This window comes from Dipteris shenzhenensis, chromosome 14, assembly GCF_047967505.1.
Source record: "Dipteris shenzhenensis isolate YYH24624 ecotype China chromosome 14, Dip_SZ_1.0, whole genome shotgun sequence".
Lineage (NCBI taxonomy): Eukaryota > Viridiplantae > Streptophyta > Polypodiopsida > Gleicheniales > Dipteridaceae > Dipteris > Dipteris shenzhenensis.
Window position 1 is genome coordinate 10,826,847 of NC_141609.1, and position 15,246 is coordinate 10,842,092.

Genomic DNA, 15,246 nt, shown 5'->3' on the forward strand with positions numbered 1-15,246 from the left:
GATCCTGGGTGGGTAGGCTTACCTGGAGTGGAGAGTAGAGATGCATCCAGAACTATACTGAGCAGCAACACTGTGGAGCAGCATATCACGACTGTGTGATAGCATGGTAATAGGCCATAAGAGCACTTCCAGAGCCTATTTATAGGTTTGGCAGTAGGACAACAGCAGGTACAGATTGGACATGGCAACCAGGCTAGTCTGAGTTCTTCTTCCTCTCTTTCCTACTGTACTTCTCTGAGTGAGGTTTCAGCATGTGTGAGCACCTACTTTGTGTGAGAGATTAGTGAGAGTTTGAAAAACATTCTACTGCATAGGGTTACTATTTAGTAGACCCTTTAACTCTAACATGGTATCAGAGCCAAAGGAGGTACCCTCTTGATGTGCTCAAACAAACTGATTGAAGGCATCCCTCCAGCAAGGAGACTCCATTTCAGTAAGGAGCTGTAAATTCAGTTTTTTGTTTCAGTGTTGCAGAGATTGTCAAGTCTTTCACAGGCATGTGCAAATGGCTTCACACATTCCTATTCCCAAGTTTGGAGAAAGTGGGAAATTGGATGGGCAACTATCCCATTTGGAAGGTAAAGATATGCAGTCCCTTGGTGATCTAGGAGATCACCAAAGGGTTGAGGTGAAGCCCAAGGGCACGACGTATTTGACAACAAGAGTTGTAACACGAGTAGATCTAGTACTAGTGTGAGATTGGACACAAAAAGATGTGGGGGCACTCTCCATGATAATTAGCACCACTACAGATGTGGTTAGCTTGCAGATACGGGCACAGAGGCCTAAATGAATTTCTTTAAGAGGCAAACAATACATCACACATCCTTTTCCTTGAGAATCAACTATTCACTATGAGGATGTAGGATGGGGATCAGACACATGATCAACTGGCTGCAATTGGTCACAAGGTGGACACAAGCCAATTGGCCATGCTAGTACTCGGCTCTCTTCCCAAAGGCTTCAAGGGGTTTGTCACAATTGTGAAGCAGGGCAATGGACTAGTTTGATGATGTTTGAGGAACTTCGTCCTTTACTACTCCAAGATGAAGCCCAAGAGAAGCTGCCCAATGCAAATGGCGGTGACAAGGCCTTCCTTGCAAATGGAAAGGTAGTAGGGGTAAGCCTATCGAGGTACTGAGATACACATAGATATACCTATTGCACTTTGTACATATAGCTAGGGGATAGCTTTGGGGATCATCCTACAGGTTTTGTTTTGATACGGGGGAGAGTTGAGGCCACATGGCATCACTATTAGTTGAGGATAGTGGCATCAGTCCTGTCAAGATGCATAATTTGAAATTTAAGAGTATTTTTATATCCTTGAATATCCAAATTAACTTTATTAACATTTGTGTGTGAGATTGTTAGAGGAATGGTCAATACTCCAAGTGTGAGCCCCCATATGAGGTGGAGAATGGCTTCATGACCAAGTAGGTAGGCTTTGTGAAGATAGTGGGAGAGAAGGAAGGAAACTCACTTATGACTTTCTCACATACACAATGGGGGAATACACACAAAGGTGGAGGATGAAAACAGTTTTCCTCTTCTTAGTTGTGAAAGCCAAAAGAACTCTAGTACAAAGAAATAGAAGAACCCTATATGTCGGTCTCAAACCAAAATCAGCTAACTAAGGTGGCATACTAACTGAGCTAGGACCTAGAGTATATAAGGATAGCTGTCATCCAGCTATTATTCATGGGCGGTGTACCAACCGCATTTGCAGCTAACAAGTCGATGACATAAACGCACAATAGTCACCCTAGCATATCACGAGTGGAGCTCGATATCTCAACACTCCCCCTCGAGCTCAATCCCAATTCCTGCACACCAAGCAGGTCTCTAAACTTGTGCAGCTTCTCTGCACTCAATGCCTTCGTGAATATGTCAGCTACCTGATCCTCTGTGCTGACATAAACTAGATCAATAAGACCTAGTAAAACCTTCTCCCGCACATAGTGATAATGCACCTCAATGTGCTTTGTTCTAGCATGATAGACTGGGTTATTTGCCAAGTGTATACTGCTCATGTTGTCATAATAAATGACAACTGGCCCATCTGTAGACTGATGCATATCATAGAGTAGCTTATGCAACCAAGCTACCTCACATGCAGCCATTGCTGCACCCTTGTACTCAGCCTTTGTGCTCGATAAGGCAATTGTAGGCTGTTTCTTACTGCTCCAAGTGACTGCAGCACTCCCAAAAGAGAACACATATCCACTGGTAGATCGTTTATCAGAAATACTATCAGCCCAATCAGCATTAGTGTATCCATGCCACTGTATCTGAACCCCAGCCCCATAAAATAGTCCTTACTATAATGTGGACTTTACATACCTGACTATGTATCTAGCCGCATCCAAATGCAGTTTCCTTGGAGCCTGCATAAATGGACTTACCAATCCAACAGCATAGCTCAAATCTAGCCTAGTAATAGTCATATAAATAAAACTTCCTACTATGCGCCTATACATAGTAGGGTCTTCCAAAAGCTCACTTGCATCTGTGCTCAGCTTCACATTCTACTCCAAAGGAACTGAAATAGGCTTACAGTCTGTCATCCCATATTTGGATAGCACGTCCAATCCATACTACCTCTACAAGAGCCATATCCCACTTGGTGATCTAATCACCTCAATGCCCAAGAAATAATGCAGCTCTCCCAAATCCTTCATCTCAAACTTCTACTTCAATAGCATTTTCACATGAAGGATATCTTCATCACTATCACCTGTGATGATCAAATCATCAACATAAATGACAAGCAGCATAATACCTTTCTCCGTTTTTCTCACATAAAGTGAGAAATCTGCCTTGGAAATCTAAAAGCCAATAATGACAAGATACTGTCCTATCTTGTCACACCATGCTCTAGGTGCTTGCTTCAAGCCATACAAGGCTTTCTTCAACCTGCAAACAAACTCAGGATGAACAGCATGAATATAACCTGGTGGCTGCTCCATAAAGACCTCTTCTGGCAAATCACCATGCAAGAAGGCATTCTTTACATCCATCTGATGTAAAGACCATCCCTTTGATGCAGCCATAGCAATGACTACTCTTACGGTTGCCATCCTTGCAACCGGACTGAATGTTTCTTCATAATCAATGCCATATGTCTGTACATACCCCTTGACAACTAATATTGCCTTGTATCTATTCATAGAACCATCTACATTGTGTTTGACCTTATAAACCCACTTACAGCCAATTGCATTCTTGTCTTTAGGCAAAGGCACCAATTCCCATGTAGCATTTGCTTCTAAGGCATCCATTTCTTCATCCATGGGCTTCTCCCATTTTTCTTTTCCCATGGCTTACTCAAAAGAAGTGGGTTCTAATTCCTGTATCACTTTGACCATATAGGCATAGTGAATGGCTATAAATCCATCATATTTCAGCCTATCCACAGGATATCTAGCTCTGGTAGACGTGTGCAAAATAGGCTAGATTCACCATCCACATAAGAGTGACCTGCATTCACATCAAACATGGGCTGATCTACCTTCTCTTTTCCTTTTCGTGATACCTGCATACCACTATCTGCATTGCTTTGAGGAGATTCTCTTGATCTCAATCTACCTGTCCATGGTGAAGTATGTGAACCACTGCTAGAGGACACTACAGGTCCACTAATATTTTGTGATTGCTGTAGTGAATTCTGTGCAGCATTACCATTTTGTGCATCTACATCAATCATCACATTTACTGGTTTATACCAGCTGCTCATCTCATAAAAAACAACATCTCTGCTCACTGTAAACTTACAAGTAGAAGGGTTATAGCATCTATATCCTTTCTACTACAGAGAATAACCAATAAAGATGCACTCCTCAGCTTTTGGATCCAACTTGGACCTCAACTCACGTGGCACATGAACATAGGCAATGCAACCAAAAACTTTCAAATGAGAAATATTTGGTTTCCTACCAGTATACACCTCCTCTGGCATCATGCCATGTATTGCTGCAGTGGGAGTCCTGTTCATTATGTAAACTACTGTAGCAACTGCTTCAGCCCAATAATAATCTGGTAGGTCTTTTTCATTTAGAATGGCCTGAGATACCTCTCCAATATGCCTCTTTTTCCTTTTTGCAAGTCCATTTTGCTGTGGTGTATGACTAGATGAATATTGCTGCTTTAGGCCATGCTCCTGCAGGAACCTTGCAAACTCATTTGAGAGGTACTCTCCCCCTCCATCTGGCCTTAGGCATTTTATTTGCAGGCCTGTTTCTTTTTCCACCATAGCTTTAAAAGCTTTGAAATGCCCAAACACTTCACTTTTCTTTTTCATAAAATGCACCCAAACTTTTTTGCTGTAGTCATCAATAAAAGTGACAAAATAATGACAGCCTCCAATAGATGCAGCTTTAGTAGTCCACACATCAGAGTGGATTAATTCCAATGGCTTCTTACTCTCTTGAACATGTCTAGGAAATGGTTTCCTTGCCTGTTTTCCAAATTGACAGGCTTCACATACCTTATGCATTTCTGCAACCTTGAATTTAGGCCATCTAGCAACAATATTTTGAGCCTGCATTGATTTAAGTCACTGTGCATTAACATGACCAATGCGTTTATGCCAGATATCAATATCTGCAACTACACCCGTCCCGTGTGCAAACATTGCTGCACTCAATTCAGGCATGTCTGCATCCAATGTAAACATCCTGCCCTTCTTCTTTCCTTTTGCTATCAAGCGACCGTTATTTTTAATATCCTCAACAAAGCATCCATGAGGATTAAATCTAACCTGCAAGCCCTGCTCAACCATTTGACCAACAGAAACCAGGTTCTTGGTGATGTTCGGGACATGAAATACATCAGACAAGTATTTCTTTTTCCCATCTTGCATAGACAAAGAAATTTTACCAATCTACAAAATACGATGTGCAGTATCATCACTAGTCTCCACAAATCCTGGTTTTTCAATTTTCCTTGCATCCTGCATCCATTTTGTATGACCTGTCATGTGGTTTGATGCACCTGAGTCAACATACCACACATCATTTCTTTCTTTTGCACTTGTCACAGAATTGGTCATGTGCTACACCATAAACAGATGCTCATTTCTGTCATCACCCTGTCTACTAGAAGATGCATAATTGCCTTGCTGCAGTTTTCCATTCATAATGTCATTCTGCTTTTTGTAGCAGTCTTTAGCCATCTGACCCATTTTACCACAATAGTAGCATTCGACATTGCTGTTTGCATTTTGGCCTCTTTGCCATCCACCATGACCTCTTTGGCTCCCCCTGCCTCTAGAGTTACCACGTCCTCCTCCAAAGGACTGGTTTTCTTGATTTTGCTACATATTCTGATTTCTACCATGGCCTCCAGATCGGCCTCCTCTACCTCCGCCTCTACCTCTTCTAGCATTTGAGTAGAAGACAGTTTCTTTTGAAGTTCCTCCTGAAGAAGATCCACCACCATTTCTCTGCTCTTCAGAAATTAGAAGAGCGAACAACTCCTCAAAATCAAGAAATTTTTCACAGATGGGAATGGATGTCTTGAATTGTGCATAATCCTTTCCTAGACCATTCAAGGTCACAGAGACCAGATCATCATCTTCCACTAGCGACCCAATGGAAGCAAGTGCATCTGCAATTTTCTTCATCTTCATGTGGTAGTCATTGATGCTCATATTTTCTCTCTGCACATTGTGCAACTCCTGCTTGAGCTGCATTTTTTCTAGCTTGCGTATTTGTACTGTACATTTTTGCCAAAGTATCCCATGCCTCCTTTGGCATACTTGCATCCTGAATATGCACAATCATAAAATCCGAAATATTGATAGACAGCCACTACATAACTTTTCTAGCTCTCTCATGCCATCCTTTAAATGCCTGCATTTCGTGTTGATTGGGAACATTAGGAAGAATTGGTTCTTCTTCATTTCCTGTAATGAACTCCCAATAGCCTTTTCCCATAAGGAAATTCGTCATTCTAAACTTCCATGCTTGGAAGTTGTTCTTGTCAAGCTTTTCAGTGACAATCTGTGAAAGAGAATCAGACGCCATTACAGAACACTACAAAATATTCTATCACTGCAAAAAACATAGCTTCTGCCTCAACAGGCAAATCTGCAAAACTGACGAAAGTGGTATTTGACCACAATGTCACTTCCTAGTGACGATTTTGCATCAATAGGTAGAAAGGATGATTTTATAACTCCCAGTATCTCAGTGCACAGGCATATGATGCAATTTTTAAGGCAACTTTTCATCGACCTATAGAGCAGTGGTCGCACAGCAAAAATAGGGCCTTTTTCTGAGCGCCTGCGAAGAACTTCTACCTTCAAAACGGGCCCCGAAATGGCCTCGAATCAGAAAAATAAAGTCACCAAGGGGTTGGCCCATCCTGCAGCATATACTGCCCTCTCGCCACACCATGAAGGGCATCTCAATCTGAGACAGTGCACTCTTGGACTTTCGGTTGTGCTACCTGCAGAGATTTTCTCCCAAACTCGAAAAAGGAAAGCAACATTGGTCCTCTTACCAGGACACCGCGAACTTGGTTTGCTTTCTTGAGCTCCTTACCACGAACCAAGCTCTGATACCATGTGAAGATAGTGGGAGAGAAGGAAGGAAGCTCACTTGCAACATTCTCACATACACAATGGGGGAATACACACAAAGGTGGAGGCTGAAAACAGTTTTTCTCTTCTTAGTTGTGAAAGCCAAAAGAACTCTAGTACAAAGAAATAGAAGAACCCTATATGTGGGTCTCAAACCAAACTCAGCTAACTAAGGTGGCATACTAACTGAGCCACAAACTAGAGTACATAAGGATAGCTATCATCCAGCTATTATTTGTGGGCGGTGTACCAACCACATCTGCAGCTAACAAGTTGGTGACATAAATGCACAACGGTCACCCTGGCATATCACAAGTTGAGCTCGATATCTCAACAGGCTTATCTGGAGTGGAGAGCAGGCTGGAGATGCATCCAGAACTGTACTAAGCAGCAACACTGTGGAGCAGCATATCAGGACTATGTGACAGCATGGTAATAGGCCATAAGATCACTTCCAGGGCCTATTTATAGGTCTGGCACTAGGACAACAGTAGGCTCGGATTGGACACAGTAACCAGGCTGGTCTGAGTTCTTCTTCCTCTCTTTCTTGCTGTACTTCTCTGAGTGAGGTTTCAGCATGTGTGTGCACCTAGTTTGTGTGAGAGATCAGTGAGTTTGAAAAACATTCTTCTGCATAAGGTTACTGTTTAGTAGACCCTTTAACTCTAACATGGTATCAAATCCAAAGGAGGTACCCTCTTGATCTGCTCGAACAAATTGATTGAAGGCATCCCTCCAGCAAGGAGACTCCATTTCAGTGAGGTGGTCAAAATTCAGTTTTTTGTTTTAGTGTTGCACTCAGTTCAGAGATTGTCAAGTCTTTCACAGGCACATGCAAATGGCTTCACACATTTCTATTCCCAAGTTTGGAGAAAGTGGGAAATTGGATGGGCACCACTATCCCATCTAGAAGGTAAAGATACACAGTTGCTTGGTGATCTGGGAGTGTGAAGATAGTGGGAGAGAAGGAAGGAGTCTCACTTGCGGCTTTCTCACATACACAATGGGGGAATACACACAAAGGTGGAGGCTGAAAACAGTTTTCCTCTTCTTAGTTGTGAAAGCCAAAAGAACTCTAGTACAAAGAAATAGAAGAACCCTATATGGGGGTCTCAAACCAAACTCAGCTAAGTAAGGTGGCATACTAACTGAGCCACGAACTAGAGTACATAAGGATAGCTGTCATCCAGCTATTATTCATGGGTGGTGTACCAACCGTATCTGCAGCTAACAAGTCGGTGACATAAATGCACAACGGTCACCCTGGCATATCACGAGTGGAGCTCGATATCTCAACACTCCCCCTCGAGCTCAATCCCAATTCCTACACTCAAGCAAGTCTCTAAACTTGCATAGCTTCTCTGCACCTAATGCCTTGTGAATATGTCAGCTACCTGATCCTCTGTGTTGACATAAACTAGATCAATAAGACCTAGTAAAACGTTCTCTCGCACATAGTGATAATGCACCTCAATGTGCTTTGTTCTAGCATGATAGACTAGGTTATTTGCCATGTGTATACTACTCATGTTGTCATAATAAATGACAACTGGCCCATCTGTAGACTAATGCATATCATAAAGTAGCTTATGCAACCAAGCTACCTCACATGCAGCCAGTGTTAACAACCTCATCCACAACGGGAAAATAAAGTGTTTGCAGATTATTCGAATTGGTGAATTTCAAGTCATTTTTAACACTCTCATCCACAACGAGAAAATAAAGTAGGTGCTTCTACTTCAACATATAATTTACTTTACAAATATGAAAAGGTTAATTATTGAAAGGAGAGAACTTGCTTCCTACATTAGCATAGAAAACAAAAAAAGACGATTACAACCAAATTTCTCTCCATGGCTATTCATTGATAAATTTCTAAAAGAATGGAACCAAATCACTTCTCAATATATTTCAAAGATGCAATATTGTGTATATTGTGGTAGATGTTAGATATCAATGCTCCACTCTCATGTAACTACGCGAGAACCAACTAACTCTATTTGTAAGCCCCCCATATGAGGAGAAGGCATTTGAGTAGCTCGGTTATCTGGTAGGTCCTGGTTTGGACACCAGATGGGGGCCATGTCTGGCTTGATGGCTGGATGGCTTCAGATAGAGTTGGCACACCGCCAACTAGGCTGCATGCAAGTGCGGGAAGGCATCCCTTGATTGGCGCATTGAGGGTAAATGGAGCATTTCTCGAGGCAGCCCACTCTCGAGTTGCAGGGCCCGTTTGGAGCCTCAGATGATCCCGGATGGCTCTGGGCCGAACAGATACCATAGGTTAGTTGCTCTGTTTTGCGCACCGGTTCTATCGTATGGTCGGTGGCCTATTTCGAGACCGACCCTCGATCGACCATTTTGGGTGGACTAGGTCGGACACCCAATTGAGCCTAACCAACTACGACTGGTGGCTATATAAGAGCAAGCCCATGAAGCCCATTTAATCACTGGCTATAACAACCCTGATTCCTTAGCATCCAGCCTCCATATTCTATTATTTTTAGCATGCCATTTAAGCTTCTTTCACAGGAGTGCACAGTTGGGAGGTAGCGCCATCTATTGTATCAGTTCTATAGTAATCAAATTTTTGATTCTCCATACTATCTTGTTTTCTCTCGTGCGTACGAGATCCTCTTATCTGTTGAGCATAGACGTTGTATTATTTTCTTACATGGTATCAGAGAGCTTGGACTCTAGTAAGAAGATTTGGTAGTGTGTTTCTGTTTAGGAGCAGTGTGAGAGATGGCCCGCTTGCAAGACAGCGAATCCCACCGTTCGGCGAAAGTGAAAAGTTGGATGGCTCTGACTATCCACTCTAGAAGTTCAAAATGAAGACCATCCTAAGCGCATACGAGCTTTTGGACACTGCTACTGGGGTGGACGTGAGGCCAGTTACGAGACCGGATCCAGCCAATGCAGGACAATAGATAGTACCAACTGCGGATGAGATTCTCGTGTGGACAAGAAGAAATGCAGATGCATTGTGTTCTATTGTCTGCAGTGTTAGCGATTCCATCATGGCATTAATTCAACATGTCACCACAGCGGAGGAGGCATGGACGGTCTTGAAAAATCAGTACGAGACCACAAATCAGATGCGGATTCAAAATCTGGAAACTCAACTCACGAACGAGAAGTTGTCTGAGTCTGAAGCGGCAGAGAAGTTCATCACCAGGGTGAAGAATCTGTGCGATCAGATGACTGCGATTGGCATCACCATCACCAGCGAGAATCTAGCACGAAGGTGCATATAAATTCTCCCACCAAAGTACGATGGTCTTGTTATGGTGCTGAATACGTAGAACATAAATCCGCCCCTCAACTTCGAGTATTTGCGCGCGATGCTTCTGGAGGAGGAGATGCATCAAAAGATGAGGACTTGAGAAGATTCGGCTTTCTGGATCAAAGAAAGGTAAGGGTAAGGACTTTGGTAACCCATCTTCTTCTAATGATAAAAAGAGAAAGAAGAAGATCAAGTGCTTCTATTGCAACAAGGCAGGGCACAAGCAGAATGAGTGCTGAAAGAAGATTGCAAATGAGAAGAACGGAGTAAAGAAAGAGTCCAGCAATAGCACGCAGGCAGTACTAGTAGAGTTGTTCATCACCATTGAGGAGATTTGCATGGAGGCAGTTCATGTAACTACGAATGAACCGTGGATGATTGACAGTGGTGCATCATGCCACATGACCAATCGGAAGGATTGGTATACCTCTCTATAGCCGGTAGGGAATGACATCCTGGTAGCAGTTGACAATGATGCAAAATGTCCAGCAAAACAAAAAGGTATGGTTGCTCTCAAGTTAGATGGAGTTGTAAAACAGTTGTCCGATGTTCTTTATGTGCCAGATATCAAGAGGAACTTGTTGTCCATTTCCGTGATCACGGATCAGGACCTCAAAGTTCAATTTGATAAGAATGGTGCACAGATTCTGGATCTTCAAGGGAAGGTCGTTGGTAAAGGTACATGGCGCAATAACATTTACGAACTCTCAGCTTTCAGTGCTCGAGCGGATGTGAAGAACACTAAGCTGTGGCATGAGAGGTTTGGTCATCTAAACCTTAGTTCTTTGAAGGAGATGCATAAAAGTGGAATGATTGCAGACCTACCAGAAATTTCATATCTGCCCGATGTATGTGAAGCTTGCATGATGGGCAAACAGCATCGGCATTCCTTTCCTAAAGAGGCCAGAAGGGCAAAGGCTCCTCTAGAGCTCGTACACACGAACCTCTACGAAAAGATGGAGATGGAAGCTTTGGGTGGTTCCTACTACTTCATGACGCTGATCGATGACTACAGTAGAAGGATATGCATATACTTCCTAAAGACGAAAGATGAGGCTTTCAGTAGGTTCAAGGAATGGCAACTTCAAGGGATCCACCAGTAAGAGCAAGATGAAGTGCAACTTTTGTGGAAAACCTGGACATTTTGAGAAAGAGTGCTATGCAAAGAAGAAACGTTCAACAAACCTTGTGGAAGAAATAGAGAAAGAAGAAGAAGAAGAAGAAGAACCAAAGGATGTTAAAGCTTTGACAGCTTTCACCACCCAAGTCAATCTTGATGAGGGTGATGGCCCATATATCATTTAAGTTGCTTGTGTGTGTGGTCAATAAGGGTTCTTTGCCCTGGGATGTCCCACTTAAATGATTTAGTCCTTTGTTTAAGGTTTGACATTGTTAGACCCATGGGGATTTCCATACATAGTCATTGTCCAATCTTCCAATTGTAAACCAAGAGCCATAACTAGAGTGAGTCACAGGTTGGGGTCATGAGTGTTGTTACTAGGTGTGGACAAACCATGAAGCTTCCCATGTACTACTGCTAGGGAGAGGTCATCAATTTGTGGGGGGGGTATGAAGGACAAATTGATGTAATGGGGTGTACGAAAGGGTACAAGGTTTGTGTGTCACTACATGGTGGTTAGTGTGACCAAGTTATGTGGTAGAAGGTTCTATTAGGTGTGATTGAGAGATTCATGGGCTTGATTGAGAGATCAGTGGAGTGATTTGTGGATCTAGAGATGCTCTTTTTGGGGCACATGCATTGTATCAGTTGCCCTTATAAGGGCCTCTCCTCTTTTGAATAAACATCTCTTTTGTTCCATTTGCTAAAACCTTCATGCTGTTCCATCAACTTTATGCATCTATAACCTAGCATGCTAGGTCCATGCTAGATACAACTTTTATATAGCATTCCTTTTAATTTTGGGCAAATATCTCGTTTCATTTTCCATTTAAAGTCTCTTTTCTTGCATCTCTAACATACACTTTTTTTTTTTAGTGAAAGATATCTCCCACACACACACACACACACACACACACACACTATTATGGATAAAATTGTCTAAGAAAAAAGGCATTAATATGTATGTGTGTTTGTATATGTGGCAGTAGTATAATAAAATATGGTGTGCATAGCGCCCAAGGTTGAGGTGGCAGGGCATGACCATGTGCCACCCTTCCATGTAAGAGGACCCATAAGGTGTGTTGTACATAATCCATGATAGTAATATTATAAAATGTAAGGTGGCATGGCTCCTCCATGTGCCACCCCTCCACCTAGGCTGCATTTAGTGAGATATGGCTCAAAGTCCATGGGAGAAGCAATATAAAATAGGTGGAGATGGCTATTATATTGAGTTATTCCCTCCATATGGGATAGGCCCATGTGGGGGAGGTATAGAAGGTCCAAGAGAGCAAGTTAAATAATGGGGAAAGTAGGATGAGGTGGCAAGATTCCTTGTGCCAACCCTCCACTTGTCCTCCTAGAGGTTTGAACATATTATAAAATTGGAAAGAGACCAAGGGAGTGTCATAGACTTGAGATATGGGCTTGATTTATGTGGAAAATTGAGGCAAAGGGTTGTCGCACACAATTGAGAGTGCGTAACCGCCTAGCCCACATGGGAGACTTTTCCACACACACCATGCATGTGGGAGGATACATTAATGGGGAGAGACCCCCTCTTTTGGCTATAAAAGGAAGGGGCTATTCCTTGATGAGACACGCTCATTCTTGTAAAGCCACCTAGCTAGTATTTTGATTTTTCCCTCTCATCCCTTCTTTCAAATAAAGTATGGTGCTCTTCCCTTGATGTCTCCATCTCTACATTCCTCCTCCTATCATGTACATGCTTCTCTTCCCCCTCTCCTTTTCCCCTTGTGTCATAGTCTCCCACTTCCTTCCCTCCACTTCTAATTCCTTTTTCCCTCCTATGATAACTGTTCGCCCTCATGATCTCCTTTTCTCTATGGCCCTTGAGCGTCACCATGCTTAGCCTCTAGCCTCTGGTCTCGATTTCTTTTTCGGCTAATAGAATTGGTGTGGCTGCTGGGATATGAATCTCCACGGCTAGTGGTGAATCTTCTACTCATACTGGTTGCATCTACAAAACTATACCATCTATGCTCCTTCTAAGCTACTGTGCACGCATTCGATTCGCGCGTCTCCTGTGTTTGACCGTGCGGTTTGACCGTGCGACAGTTTTCTGGGCTGCACAACTTCTGGTCGCGGACAGTTTCTCACTTCACTCGTCTACTGCGTTCACTCGTGCGACAGTTCTCTGGGTTGTCGCAACTTCTGGTTGCGGACAGTTTTCTCACTTCGCCTGTCTACTGCGTTCACCCGCGCGACAGTTCTCTAGATTGCTGCGGCTTCTGGTCACGGACAGTTTTCTGAGTCCCTGCAAAACTGTAACAGCAGATCCTGTGCCCCCCCTCTCTCTTCTCTACTTCTCCTTCTCTTTCTCTTCTCCTTCTCCTCTCCTCTCCTCTCTTATTATTAAAGAGTAGGATTTGAACCCAAGACCTCCCCCTTTACAAAAGAAAGACTTATCATTGGACCAACAAGTTGGACGTGGTAAAATGTAATGATTTTTGTTCATATATTGAAATCACGGGAACTGTAACTCTCTAACCGTAGGGAGTTTGCTCTTGCTGTAAAAAGCAAAAATACTTCATTTTATGTGCTCAACCCACATCTCCTACTAGATCACCGATTCAGAACTTCTCCAAGCTCACTTCACGGATGCACGCCACACGAGGAGGGTGGACATTTATGTCACTTCTCGATGCGTTTAAGGAATTGGTGCCTGGTCCTCCGCACCTTACAGCTACCAATGCACGAGATGTCTTCCTTGATCTTCATGTCGACCTTCAATGGCTGATTGTCCCAGTGCATTGTTGAAGGAGATGATGGGTGGAATGATACACCGTGGATGATTCATGGTGAAGAACTACTGATACGCTGGGAGAATTTTGATTTTACTTCTACTCATTGTGCGGTGATCGAACTACTTGCTGCTTCAGAGGTAATTAAAACGGTGTCCTTCATCTAACAGTGGGATGCTCCCCAAGCTTGGGGGGAGATTTGGCGCATCTGCTTGTTGATTCCTGTGGATAAGCTCATCCTGAATGGTTTATTCACAATCTCACTACAAAGGTTTCTAGGCCTCGGCTATGGTTGGTAATGTTTCGACCAAGGAATCCATTTGTACCTAATCAACCTTTTGTGCCTCATTTCGAGCTTCAAATTGTAATTCTAAGAGCAAGAAAAAGGGAAAGGTACGAGAGGTATCTTCTATCTTTGAAGAAATTGATCGGCACCCACATATAGTAGATGTCATCATAGATAATTGCCGTGTCAAAAATGTGTGTGTTGATGGGGGAGCTGCATGTAATATCATGGTGCCCCGAATCATGAAGAAATTGAATTTGAAATGTACAAGGCATTCCTCCACTCGAATCAAGGTAGCAGATGGTTGATGACTCACCACCATGGGAGTCATTGAGGATTTGCCCATCACTGTCAATGGGTTGACCACCATTATCAATTTCTATGTAGTGGACATTGAAGATATAGGCAAAAGTTACCCAGCCATACTCGAGATACCATGGTTGAGAAAAAGTGATGCAGTCAGCTATTGGAAGACAGGACACATGTCTTTTGGTGCTTCCAAGGAGAAGATCCCGGTGCAACCTGGTGCCATGGAACCCGAAGAAGAAGAGGAGCATGACAGTGATACTCTCTCATCCTCAGTGTCTGAGTCCATGGAAGAATCAGACGGGGGGGAGGAATTCTTAGAGGAGGAAGTTTACATGATGGGGGTGTCTCTGACCCTGCCACCTACAGAAAAGATAACAGCTAGTCCTCAATAGCTTGAATCTATGCTTTCCCCAGATCTCACTCCAAGTGAGAAAGATGAGTTTCTAGAAATGTTCAAAGATTTCCCTGACCTCTTTGCAACTAGCTACCACCACCTTCGCCATGTGACTGCCATAGAGCACAAGATAGAGCTGAAGCCTGATGCGAAGCCTGTGGCTCAGAAGTATTGGAGATTAGGGCCCCTGTAGACCGATGCTTTGCGCTCAGAGTTGCAGAAGCTTGTAGAGGCTGGGTTTATTGTTCCGGTTCACAATACTGAATGGGTTTCACCAGTGGTAGTCATCCCAAAGAAAAACAACAAGTGGTAGGTCTGCATCGACTATAAGAAGCTCAATGCTACCACCAAGAGGGATCATCATCCTCTGCCCTTTCAAGACCTCATTCTTGAGAAGGTAAGTGGTCATGAGATGTATACTTTCTGTGATGGTTACTCTGGGTTTTATCAAATTAGAATTGCCGAGGAAGATGTGCTTAAAACCACATTTACCACACCCTGGG